Here is a 14,387-nt window from a genome sequence, read left to right as displayed (position 1 = left end):
CTAATGAAAGGCTAAGACATTAGTGAAAGCAAATGCTTCCTTCTGATAACTATAACCTTTACATATACATGAATTCATTGCCCTCTAAGAATTTAGGATTGAGATCCATGTTTAAAAGCAGTTTAAAATAATTTACAATTGAAATAGTAGAATCTAGCTGGGTGGTGGTGGCACATGCCTTTAATCCAAGCACTTGGGAGGCAGAGACAGGTAGATTTCTGAGTTCAAGGCCAGCCTGGTCTACAAAGTGAGTTCCAGGACAGCCAGGGCTATACAGCAAAACCCTGTCTTGAAAAACAAAAACCAAAAAACAAAAACAAAACAAAGCAAAACAAAAGAAATAGTAGAATCTATTTGTATGTAATCTCAAACTATTATATCCATCTGGGGATATAGTGAAAAGTATATTCTCTGTATCTCCATATGCATACTTAGGTATGCAAAAATAAAAGTGTAGTATAATAATTGCTTTATTGTTAATGTATGTCTTTCATGTTAACAAACATAGCATAGATTTCATGTATACTCCCAAAAGCATGTGTCTATTTCCAATTACTAATAGTTACTTAGTATTAATGAATCATATCTTAAAATATGTAAGAGAATGCCTTTAGTTACAAGATATATTGTGCTTTTCAATAGACATTTAAAAAATACATGAAGACCTACTAGGGATAAAGAAAAAGTTGAAGGTATTAGCAACTTAAAAGACAAATAAGTTAACTTCTGTTTGAGCTGAGGAGACCGCAAAGGCAAGGTGTGCATAGAAACTATTCTTTGGCTGGAAATGTGTTTGGAGACATGGATACCCTGAATCTACAGTGGAAAGCACAAGCTTAAATGTAGCTTTCTGTTCCATCATCCAATTCCCTTGGGTCTCCCAGTGACACCCTGCTGAAAGTCTGTTTTCAGCAAGTTAGTCTCCCTGTGACAGATATATTTATAGAAGTGGGGCAAGGTATCAGCTGCCCTGTGTTGTGCACATGCTACAAGCTGAGACTTGTGCTCAGTGAGGTAAGTAGAAATATGGATGTGGTTTCCAAGAGAATCATTGTTAGACACAGCAAATGCACAGAGGCGCCCAAGTGTATATTATGCACAGATAGCAGTATAAACTTGTGGACACACATCCTGACCCTAACAGTTTTGCTTATTAATGATTCCAAATGTTGAACTGAATACCAGACGCCATTTATATTTTAGCGAGTATTCAGTTAATTGTGTTCCATAATGTTTAAATTTGGATTATGTGTATTTTGATAATTTTTTAATACAAGGACCATGTTTAGATTTTATGACTGAAGAGTATAAACATTATTATGTCTTGTCTCCCTTTGATTATTTTCTCTCAGAATAGTAGTGGTTCTAGTTGAGTTCACGACTTTGTTATGGTTTGAGTTCATTGAAAAAACTCTAGTTATGATGCTACCCATGTGCTGAGATGTTCTATTCTCGTTTGGAACAGAAAATATGACATAATTATGTTGAAACATATAGAACAATCTTGTCCCTAAGAATATTCTTAATTTCAGTTAAATCGCAACTTTCATAACAAATCTTCAGTAAGGTAACTCAAAGAATGAGACAAAAGTGCCCAATCTGCCCCAGAAATCCAGTTGCTATAGCTAAATGCAAAGCAATGACTTTAATGTCATGAATTTGAGATTATAGAAGTGACTGACATGGATTTTACCTGGACTTACACAATGGGAGAGTAATGCCAGATGACCTTGACCTTAACACAGGGTTGTATCAGTTATATGTATCTACTTGAACATGGTGACTTTTAAGAAAATCGGTGCTGGAGAGGTAATATGGGCAGTGGTAAATGTGATGCTCTTTTGACAAATACAAAAGAGGCCCACCAGACACAGGGAGGATAAGTATTCTTATGAGAAATTTCTTTTCAATGGTCAGAAAAATAGTGAATGCCCAAACCCTTCATAAAAACAGACAAATCAGTTTGCCCCAGAACCTATGATATTTGTGTATGCCTGCTTTCACAAAAAGCATCTGAGCGATAGAAATGGAAAGATCATAAATTCATGAACTCTCCCTGCCTTCCTCCCAGTTACATAATGAGCTTGTCTCAAGAAATCAACGGCTCAGATTGTAATTCAGTAGTGGAACACTTGTCTTGCATAGACGAGGCCCTGGTGTGAATTTGTAGGACCAACATGAAACAAAACACAAGCAGAATGGAAGCAAACAACATTGATGATGCCTGAAGGACTCACAGTTACATATTCCAGAGTGCTTTCTACCCATAACTGCAATTCAGCCTTTTACATAGCAAGTCTCAGTTTCACAATGGCTGTATGACCATTTCATCCAGAAACAGTTCACTTTGCAAACTACTCCCTTTTCCTTTCCTATCCCGATAATTTAGTGTTTAATCATTCTTTCATCCAAGGAACCCTTGTATGTCATTGTAGGTATTAGCATGAATCTTAGTTCCCAGATTTAGAGTAGACTTTCAAGGACATTGACTGATCTTTCTTTCCAGGGAGGTGACATGCGCAAACTTGTCTTTATCTATGTGAAAACTCAACAACAACAGCAACAACAAAAATAGCAAAAAAAGCAATGGACAAAGCAGCATGATCTCGGTTTGAATGAATACAACTCCCAAGTCTTTCTGTAATTTTAAGAACTGGGTTCTCATCTGCATCAAGGAATGTACTTATATCCTTTACAGTCCTGAGACTCTTGCCATCAGTGACAGATTTCTGTAATGGGATGTGACATGTTAATTAGGCTCAAGCTGTGGTGAGCATGCAAGGATGTTGAATTTGCATGTCATCATATAGAGAGACAGAAGGATACCTGAGGCAGGAGTTTGAGGCATGCCTGGGCTAATTAATCAATGGGTTCCACTTCAGCCTGGGCTATATAGACCTTTTCTCAAAAATAGTGATAAACAAAATAACCTGAGGCAACTGTATGTGTGACCAAGGAATCATGTCAGAGGTCATTGCCTTGCCTCTAGTATCTGGGGAAGTCTCCTTATAAGAGGCATAATTTGACCATCAATATTTTTTTTCAAATGAGATGAAAATTTATGCTCTCAAAAACACAAGAAGTATTTCAAGGAGAATAAATGAAATGTATTTTGAGTGAAAGGTGTGGAATTAAATGTTTGGGCAAGAAAGACAATCAAGGCTGGACTATCATGAAAAATGGGGTGAGGCAGATAGAACTGGAGAGTCAAGAGATCACAGGCATGAGGGTGCTATATGCAGAGGATTCTGAGTGCTAGCAGAAGCAATCAGATGCTGAATGCACAGGGCTCTTGCGTGCTGTGTACATTATAAGGTTATGCTGGCCATTGACAGTGGAATAGACTTGGAACAGGCCAGAACTAAGAGTTATGCAGTTAAATAGCTGTGGCAGTTCTCAAGTAACATGTGTCTCTACCTGTATATGTAGCAGAGGATGGCCTAGTTGGCCATCAATGGGAGGAGAGGCCCTTGGTCTTGCGAAGATCATATGCCCCAGTACAGGGGAATGCCAGGGCCAGGAATCCAGAGTGGGTGGGTTGGGGAGCAGGGCGGTGGGGGGGGGAGTACAGGGGGCTTTGGGGATAGCATTTGAAATGTAAATGATGAAAATAATATTAAAAAAGAACAACAATGATTCAACTGTGGGACTTGAAAGTATAAATAGTGAGAGGCTATTAGGACAGGGAATCAAGCATTTGCAATATATTCAGTCAAATTTAAGTGGATGGCCAAAAGACTCCCGTATTTTCTTCTTATCTGCTACATATCTCTGGTTACTTATTAATTTCTTTATAGGTAGTTTAAGTTCATGCTTACAGATGATTATAGACAAACTCAATGTAAGTTTTAGGAATGTGAGAGTACTTATAAGACCATGTAACTGTCAATAGATATTTAAACATACTAATTCCTGTCCCAGTTTTTTCTTACTTTCCTAATACAAGTCATTTTATAAGTCACTATCAGATCAAAATCCTTAAGCAGAAACATTTATTAAGTTAGCACAGAGCTCAAATTCCTGTAATAATTTCACTGACTACTGAATCCTGTTTTCCTAGTACTATCAGATCCTATGCTAAATTCTATTTCTTCTATGTGTTCTAACATGATATCACCATCCTTTGCATTTTCCTTCCTCTGCCCTTGTGCCTTCCACTCCATTCAGAATGGTTTTTACCAGTTCTATTTCAACCTTCTTGGTCCTATGAATATGGCTGCTCTGAGTGGGAACATTCTATTGTGGATGAATAAGCCTGTTCTCTTTATGGGCTTGTATCCAGAATATGAGCCAAGCCTCACCAGCCTTCATATTCCCACCTGTTAAAAGTGTATGGTATTTTGGATTTCTTCAGGATCTGTTGTTTTGTCTCCCTTTTCATTTCTGATTTTGTTAATTACGATGCTTTCCCTTTGCCCTCTAGTGAGTCTGGCTAAGGGTTTATCTATCTTGTTGATTTTCTCAAAGAACTAGCTCCTCAATTGGTTGATTCTTTGAATAGTTCTTCTTGTTTACACTTGGTTGATTTCGCCCCTGAGTTTGATTATTTCCTGCTGTCTATTCCTCTTGGGTGAATTTGCTTTCTTTTGTTCTAGAGCTTTTAGGTGTGTTGTTAAGCTACTAATGTGTGCTCTCTCTAGCTTCTTTTTGGAGGCACTCGGAGCTGTCTTTTCCTCTTAGAAATCCTTTCATTGTGTCCCATAAGTTTGGGTATGTTGTGGCTTCATTTTCATTAAACTCCAAAAAGTCCTTAATTTCTTTCTTTATTCCTTCCTTGACCAAGGTATCATTGAGAAGAGTGTTGCTCAGTTTCCACGTGAATGTTGGCTTTCTATTATTTATTTTGTTATTGAAGATCAGCCTTAGTCCATGGTAATCTGATAGGATGCATGGGACAATTTCAATATTTTTGTCTATGTTGAGGCTTGTTTTATGACCAATTATGTGGTCAATTTTGGAGAAGGTACCATGAGGTGCTTAGAAGAAGGTATATCCTTTTGTTTCAGGGCCCCCAATGGAGGAGCTAGGGAAAGTACCCAAGGAGCTAAAGGGATCTGCAACCCTATATAGGTGGAACAACATTATGAACTAACCAGTACTAACCTGGAGATCTTGACTCTAACTGCATATGTATCAAAAGATGGCCTAGTCAGCCATCACTGGAAAAAGAGGCCCATTGGACTTGCAAACTTTGTATGTCCCAATACAGGGTAACGCCAGGGCCAAAAAGTGGGAGTGGGTGGGTAGGGGAGTGGGTGGGAGGGTATGAGGGACTTTTGGGATAGCATTGAAAATGTAAATGAGGAAAATACCTAATAAAAATAATAAAAAAATAGTGTATGGTAGTTCAGTGACTATGCATATATATATATATATATATATATATATATATATATATATATGTATATATATGTATATATAATGAAATTTAAGTTTGCTGTAACATGACAACAAGCAGAGCAGCCTCTTGGATAAAATATTTAATTAACACAATTTGTTTGTATTTTGATCTACCATACCTAAATTTTAAGAAAATTTATGAATTTCCAGACTAGATTTATTTAGAAACTTGGTCCAAAAAGGAATAAATTTGTTCACAATCTCCTTTTTTTTTCTAATGTTATATTAGTAGATAGATACCAAAACCGTTACACAGACAAAAACACATAACAGATGGATGGGCAGATTGTATGATTCTGTTATAATGTATTTACAAAACAACACTACCATAATTTATGATTCTGAACAATTATTTGTTAATAAATTTCTTTGAAATAGCTGCCTTTCAGAAAAACATATCAAATGGCAAAACCTGAATGATCAGTGTTAGATTCGCATCTCTGAAAAATGAAATCCATTATTTTCTCAGGAAGTCACAGACTCTGTGGGGGATAATGCATGCTCACTATATATTTTTGACAATGTGCACAGGTCTGTCATCAAAAAAGAACTTTATTTTCAGATTATTGTCTACAGAGTTATTTTAGGTCCATCGCTTTGTGGAATGATGGCCTCTCCACGACACAGTACTATTCCTCTGTCTCTAACTTGTCCATTTCATTTACCATCCTTTCAATGCCTGCCAATCTTTCCTTACTGATTTGTACTGTATCTTCCTTTGGCTTTGGTTTTTACTGGCACCATGCTTTTTAGCTCAGCCTATAATTGGCCTTTCTCCCCCTAGGCTTGACTCTTCTAGTGCCATGAAAAAATATCTGCCTAGGAGAGAGAAAATTTTAATAGAATACACGAGAGTTTGGTCTCTAAACTGGGATTGTCTGGGCTTGATTCTTGTGCTCTAACTTGTGTCTGGATATTTGCATGTTTTTTTGTTTTTGTTTTTTGTTTTTTTTTTCTCCTTCTTTGGTTATAGCCCTGTTTCCTCAGTGTATAGTGAAGCTGAACTGTACCTATCTCAAAGGCCTGAAAGTTTCATGAGAATAAATGTAAAAACTGACATGGCTCACAGAAAGGAAACAGTCAATAGATGTGTCTTGTTACCAATAACTACCTAATGTAGTATAATCAGCCTATGTTTTACTTTAAGCAACCTTTAAGCCATTTCCCCATCTTTGAACCAGAGTTGAAAACTTTCCTTTATAAAACTAAGTTTTATATTGCTATCTCTGTTTAATAGAGGGGAAGATTTCTCGTCGTGTTAGCTGTTTTTCTCTCTGTTTCAATTTTCAGATTTTTTTTTTTTTGGCGCAAAATAATACTTTACACCATTTTTGATCACAACTCAAACTCATCCTTCAGCTGTATCTCATGTTCTATCCTTCCTATTATGATTGCAGGATCCCTCCCAAGAAAACTCATTATTTTTTAGGTAAATACAATGTGAATAAATCCTAGCTATTTTACTACAATTTTTAAATGTCTGAATTGTTTTGGGTATATAAAAATGTATTATGTTAGGAGTTTATCTATCATTTTTTTCTCATTACAATTGTGTAACTTCATATTCTTGCAAGACATTCCACAGTAGTTTGGAAGAACAAAGGTTTTACGGGTAGATAAATTAATCACTGCATGTCACATGATAAGAGATAACATTCATTCATCATTAAATATGTGTGAAGCCTTGTCTAGCTTAAGTGCAAGTGAATGTATATAGGGTCATATAAATGAATTAACTCTCCATGGTAACTCACTATGCTGTGTATTGACACACGTGAACACAGGAACAGATGTTACTTACAATCAGAAATGGAGGAGAAAATCAAAGGCTTAATCCCCAACAATCTGACCACAAAATCTGAAACTTTTAAAAAGCTAAATAATGAAGAGAGTAATTGTGTTTTTCTTGTTGTAGGTAAAAATAAAGATACGTCCCAGCTTCTCTTTCCTGAGGCTCACTCATTTATGTCTTTCTGTCCACTGTGATGCCTGGCGATTCTTATCTGTGTACCATGGGAAGATTGCTTTACGTTGCCATTCCTACTGAGTTCTGTGTCTTGCCCAGAAGATGATGGAAATAGCTAATAGAACAAAAATCGAATCTGTGAACTTGCTGTTACAGTGATTACCTGTGTTACTGCCATCTCATAGTTGAAAGGCATGACTTGAGAGTTTATGGTACAGTGTACTTCATTGAAAGAACTTAGTTAAAACTAAGAGAAATAAATGTGTGGCTTGAGAAAATTTTCAAATGATTCGATGCTACATACACTACAGTAGTGACTCATGTGACAGGCCTAGAAACCTGGACATAGTCCCGAGGTGAAAAGTTCACAGAAACTTAGTCTCCTGGAACCGTGGCATCCTGTTATAACGAATGCTCCAAATCTGTCCTTGCTTTAGTCAGTGAAAGGATCTATGTGCTTTCCCTCAATATTGTTTTATTATAAGTGCCTCTAAGGATTGATTTTGACATATAGCTAAGTTAGATTTCTTCACCAGTCCTAGGCAGTCCTTGAGCTGACCCTGATCATGGATAGCTGAGCTAATCCCATACACACAGGAATTTAAGCAGGAAGGTGGACTATACAATAGACTGGAATTGGAAGTATGGCAAGGACATGAAGTCCTTGCCCCTGGCTTCTAAGATTAAGCTGACTTTAGGTGTGGCTGCTTTTGATTGCAGTTTTTCTTTCTTTTTTTTTTTTTTTTTTTTTTTGGTTTTTCGAGACAGGGTTTCTCTGTGTAGCCTTGGCTGTCCTGGAACTCACTCTATAGACCAGGCTGGCCTCGAACTCAGAAATCCGCCTGCCTCTGCCTCCCGAGTGCTGGGATTAAAGGCGGATCCCAGTTGGTTCCTGTTAGTTTTTTGTATGCATTCCTGTTTTGTGTAAAAGTCACTTATAAGACTGGTGCTTGCTTTGAGACGAATCACATCCAGATACAGCACTCCCTTGTGTCCATGTCTGTTTGTCACCTCCTTTTCATCGCCAACTCCTTGCCCACCTGTAACCGGAACTCCAAAATTTCTTCCACAGATTGAGGGAGGCCGACTGGGGCCAATCAGCGGCAATTCGACAATTTAATCATAAGTTCTTAATGTTGTGTCAGCAGCTATGTCTTCCAAATAAAGTGTTATTAGGAAATGTTCCTAGATTTCATAGAGTTATTCAGTGTCAAATCTATTAGAATCCAACAGATGACAGGGTACGATTTAATCTTCTCACAGTTCAGCTAAAGAGTGGGTATGCTACATACAAGCATAAAGTCACAGCCCTATAATGCAAATGTTGGAGAGGCCAAAGTAGGAAAATTATCAGTTTGATGCCAGCCTGAACTACATAGGAAATGAGGGTGCAATTTATTACTCTATTATGAAGGAATTTGTATTTCTTGATCAAATCTATGGATATCCTGCTAACATCTGAAAGTTGGGATTCTTGAATGCAAAGGTGAATACTGTATGGTGCCACCTAATCTATGAAACATCTGCAAACTGATAAATCGTATCATAATTAACATAATTATTCTGAATAGAAATACATCCAAAATCCCAATCAGATGCCTCAGAACACTGATTACTTAAACATATCGTTGGCTTCATAAATCTGAGTTTCAAATTCGAAATTAACAATGTTGATTGATTTTTAAACTACAGCATACAACGATAATATGTATGGGAAGGAGTATGTAGGTGTCAGGATACTGGGTACTTTCATACCAAGCTTTGAATTTATCCATATTTAAACCTTTTTTTTTTTTATTCTAGAAACTCTGGAATATAGGTGCTAATATCAGGGAAGAAATGTAATTTATTTGTGAGTTTGAGTTTGGATTTACATAATTTCCTCCTTCAATTTATTTGAATGTAATCACTTTCAAAACCATGAAAAAGAAGTAAACACGTATGCTGACTGTGTTTAAGGAATACAATTAGCCATGCTGCTTTTGAGAACTGGGGGGTGGGGGGGAGGCTTGTATTACTTTCCATTAAATGATGTCATTTTTATTTGACACTGCAGTCTGAAATCTCTACTCACTTCCTGATAGACATAGAACATTTACTGGAAATAAATTTACCAGACATAAATGCTTTAAAAATGCACTGCATATTTTGCCTATTACTTTAAAACTTTGCTTATTATATGAATACCCTAATTTTATTTCTAATAATAAAATTTTATTTTTTTCTCACTTTTTAAAATCTTATCAGAGTTTGGAGAAAAAAAAGTTGAAATTAAAATATACTTCCACCATTTTACATCTGCCTTTCCTTCCTCAAGTCTCTCTTGGGCTTCTCTTTGACTTTCTATCGATGTGACAACTTTCTTTTCTTTAATTGTTGTTACATAAACCCTGCCTCTCCACCCAGAAATGCCCCAATACCCAAATATGACTTAATATTCTAAATATATACCTAAAACCTGTTTAGTCTATATAATAATATATGCTCATCAGCCTATATAATTTTATATGCTAGGTCCATACATATACACACACACACTCTACCATATACATACGTGCATATATATATATATGTATATATATATATATATGTATGTATATGTATATATGCATATTTACAAACACACACACACACACACACACACACACACACACACACACACACACACGATTTCCAGATGACCATTTGCTATTGGATAACCAATTGGTGTGCTCTTCCCTGGAGAAGAATATTCTCTTTCTCAATATTCATTAGTTGCCTATAGTTCTTTGTCTAGCAATGAGAACTTGTGTGATTTTTTTTCCTTTCCATGAAAGAGGGGTGTTACATTTGAAACTATTATTTGAGAACTATGTTTTGGATCACTAAGAAAATATCCATTAAAATAATAAACATTTGGAAAAGGCACAGATTTTGCCAACAACTAGGGTTAGCTTAGCCATCATAAAAACCTTGCCGGGGGAATGCAACCCTTTACCAGTTCTAGCTAAGTAAGTTCTGAAAACAGACAAGTTCCTCTCCTGAATATAATATTAAAGAAGCACAGCACGTGCCCAAGGAAAGTGCATTTTCAGATGTGCAGTACAGAGGGGGTAAAGCTCATCTTGAAAGCGCAACTTGATGCTTAGAGAGCTCCATTGACTCCCGAAGCCAGACTCAACTTGAGAGCTAGTGGGATAAAGTCTGCAGGGTCACTTTGCATGCATCCCAGAGAAGTAAGCACTAACAGTGTCTGAAAGGCCAGTGGAATTCAAATGTCAATATTTCTCTGAACCAATGATCCCTTTTTTCTGTGGATAAATGAGTGACCATCGTGAATTTCATTTTAGGTCAGAGGCAGTGCAGTTTGTGTTACAACTGAAAAGAGAAGTACTAAAGGTAATAAAACAAAATAAAAGATGGTGCTGAAAATCAACACGGTCAGCAGTCGTTGTGAGTCAACTTACCCCGATGTGCTTTTCATGAGATGGGGAAGGATGGGTGGAAAAGAAAAGCACACAAATGTTAATGGATACATTTCAATCCAAAGAAAGCCATGGAATAAAACAACAGCATCATTTCAGATGTGAGAAATCTCATGGGAGAACACCATGGTGCCTTAGAAAATAGTTCAGTAGTGGTAGTACTGTTTTTATTCCACCATGGTTCACAAACTATGTCAGGAAGGCTAGTTAAGCTGAAGGCAGGTCTGGCAGTTGACCATTAAATCTATTATTTAGTATGAGCCACTCTGAAACATGCAGAGCCAAATTTTCTTAGCCTCTAGTACATCCCAGGAGGAAAGCAAAGAATATTGTTTACCTGTGGCCATATGTGTGTCATATTATAAATAGGGAAATTGCCTTACTTAACAGTCTACAGTCTTTGAAGGACACTGTAAAATCTTAAGACAAACTTCAAAGCAGAGAGACATACCTTAAATGGAAAAAGCACTAATTTGAGGGTCAGAATATTTGGATTCCATTTTTCATATATATATATTTTGATAAAATTGCTAGCAGGAGCTTTATACAACTTTATCCAGTTGCAGAAATCTTATACTAACAAGTTCTACAATAATTATTATTTTTAAAAGACATGTACACCTGTAATAAGAACTGAAGAATATACAAAACAGCTCGATTATCTTCTGTTCTTTTATTACATTCTCTTTTATCTACACTATAAAAAACCAAATAGTAAATTTAATCCAATTATATGGACTTTAGTGGGAGACTTAGTTAGTTGAATAGATATTTATAAATGTTGCTTAGAAAAGGTGTAAAATGGGTGATTTTTCAATCCTACAAGACTGAGATCACTATAAAACCAATCTCATTCAAATTTAGGTTTGAACTTAGCCAATTACTCCCTGGAGGTAGTAGAGGCATTTAGAAAATATGGCAGTTAAATAATCCAACAAAAAGTCATGAGAATAATATTTTAAAAATTTCTACACAAAACATAGAATAATTTATAGAAAATGAAACTGTGTCTACAACTTATAAACTATATTCAATATAACAAAATATGAGGCAGAAAAATCTTATTTCAGAAATTAGGCAAAGTAAAGCATTTCCTTTTTGATTGCAAAGCTATTATAAAGAAAAGCTGGATGCGTGGCAGAACACGCTGCACATGCCTCCCCCAGTGGCATTCATTCAGAGAAACCAGGGAGCTTTGAGAAAATGTATATTCTTTGGCCTCAGATCCGGGACAGCTGCAGCAAGCTCTTTAAGTTTTCTTATAAAGCAAAACGTAAATGTCTAAAAATTGGCAACACAATATCCTAAGAAACTTAAGTCATTTCTTTTCACATCACACATGGAACAGAAATAAGATGTGACCTAAAAGAGATAATTTTATACATGTTAACAGGATTTTTTATCAACACAACTGTGTGCTGTATTGTGAACTTTGAACAAAAGGCATACAGCAGTTTCTGAGACTTCCAGGGAAACTGCATAGTGACCTCGGATGGATTATGACCAGGAGCAAAGGAATCACCCTTACCCTGACTGTGATTGAGGTATCATTTGTCAGTGACACGAGTTGATTAAATTTGTGCACAGGGAAGCATTAATAGTTCTAAGGTCTTCATTTGTCATACTTTTAAAAATTATAGATTGAAGAGTTATGGAAAAACAATTGAAATATAAAAATAATAGAAATTCTGAAAATCAATATAAAAGACAAATTTCAAAGTGGAGTTCATGGTTGTTGAATTTCTTATCAGTTTGTTTGATTTGTTTGGTATCTCATCAGTTGCCTAGAGTTTCTTCTTTTCAATACTTAATGAATTCTGAGTTGATATCTCACTTCAGAAAATTAAGTATTTTAGCTCAGAAATGTGTTATGCAAAGAACAAAATGTGTAGATTAAAAAGTGAAAAATGTCTGTGAGATTGTGTGGTATTAGCTTATATATATATATATATATATGTATATATATATATATATATCCTAGTTATGTTAATATAATATGTATACATACACACATGTATATATATATAATATTCCTCTTTTATATAAGGTATTTATTTTTCTCCTTTATATATCTTAATTTACCCTTTCCTACAATTATTTGCTTACATTAAGTTATGAATATTATTATTTTAATATCTATCATATTGTTCCAGATGTACGATGACAGGAATACAGATTTTTTTCAAGAACAGGCTTTCTTTAGTTAAGGATTCATTGAGTGTAACAATCAAAGATGGTTTCATGTATTCATAATGAAATAAGTTTTATTACTAATGAAAAAATAAGTCTAATAATGATATGTTTTGGAAACTTTAGTTTACTTTCAGCCCCAACAATTAACATATGGTTTTCGTGTGCATGTTTGTGTACATTCATATGGGTCTGTGTGTGTGTGTGTGTGTATTAGTGTGTGTATGTGTTTGTGTGCAAGTCTGTTGGTGTGTGTGTTTGTATGTGTTTGTTTGTGTGTGTGTGTCTGTGTACTTGTGAGTGTCTGTTTGTGTGTGCTTGTGCGTTTTTCTGTGTATATATGTGTATCTTTGTGTATATGTGTGTCTATGTGTTTGTGTGCAGGTCTGTGTGTTTTCCTGTGTGTTTCTTTCTATGTTCGTGTGTGTGTATGTCTCTGTGTGTTTGTGTATGTGTCTCTGTGTGCTTATGTGTGTCTGAGTGGGTTTGTGTGTGTCTATGGGTTTTATGTGTGTTTGTATCTGTGTGCTTATGTGTGTATATCTGTGTGTCTGTGCTTGTTAAGTATATGAGCTTTGTGTTTGAGTCTGTGTGTTTCTATGTGTGTGCTTGTGTGGTGACTGTATGTGTGTGTGTGTGTATGTGTCTGTGTTTTGTGTGCATGTCTGTGTGTTTCTCTGTGTGTATTTTTTTTCTGTGTCTTTGTGTGTGTATGTTTCTGTGTGTTTGTGTGTATCTCTATGTGTATATGTGTGAGTTTGTATGTGTGTCTGTATTTCCATGTGTTTTATTTGTATCTCTGTGTTTGTTTGTATCTTTGTGTCTATGTGTGTGCGCTTGTATGTGTCTTTGTGTGTAGTGTGTGTATGTGTGTGTGTGTGTGTGTGTGTGTGTGTGTGTGGTGTGTTAGTTTAACTAGTGGAGACTAACTTTTTCAATTGACCCAATGGAGTCTATACAGTCTGCTAAAAGTTAGGACCTCTGTTTTTTTTTTTTAATTTTTAAACCAGTCAAGTTTAGATTTGAATATTCAAATGAGAAGCTGCTCATTCAGTAAATCTCTTGCTTCCCAAGGTTCAAGTTTGTGAGTCACAAATACTTTAATTCATTTATCATTAGCAAATTCAGGAAAGAGTGGGAAGTAGTTGGAATAGATGAGTGTAATAAAGATTGCACTTGAAATCACACATGCACTTGAACTTATTGTGAATTCTTCTCTATTGAGCATTAATAGTGTATCTTTTAGTCTTGTAAACCTTAGAAATTTTTTGGCCTTGCTAAAGTCACAGATGCAGTAAGATTGGAATAATTAATCATAAAATGGCCTAGGAAATAGGTAGAAATAGTCTTGGATAAGTAGAGTAGTC

General features: G+C 35.8%; 1 protein-coding gene across 29 annotated transcripts in view; it reads right to left on the bottom strand.

Moving 5' to 3' along the window:
- Positions 1-14,387, bottom strand: part of Ppfia2 (PPFI scaffold protein A2) — a 459,906-nt gene that overhangs the window by 37,662 nt on the left and 407,857 nt on the right. The window lies entirely within an intron of this gene.

The sequence above is a fragment of the Mus caroli genome, unplaced genomic scaffold (assembly GCF_978045245.1).
Source record: "Mus caroli unplaced genomic scaffold, Mus_caroli_1 scaffold_9, whole genome shotgun sequence".
In the NCBI taxonomy this organism is placed as follows: domain Eukaryota; kingdom Metazoa; phylum Chordata; class Mammalia; order Rodentia; family Muridae; genus Mus; species Mus caroli.
Note: the sequence above shows the minus strand (reverse complement) of the source record. Positions and strands in the feature narration are given on the sequence as shown.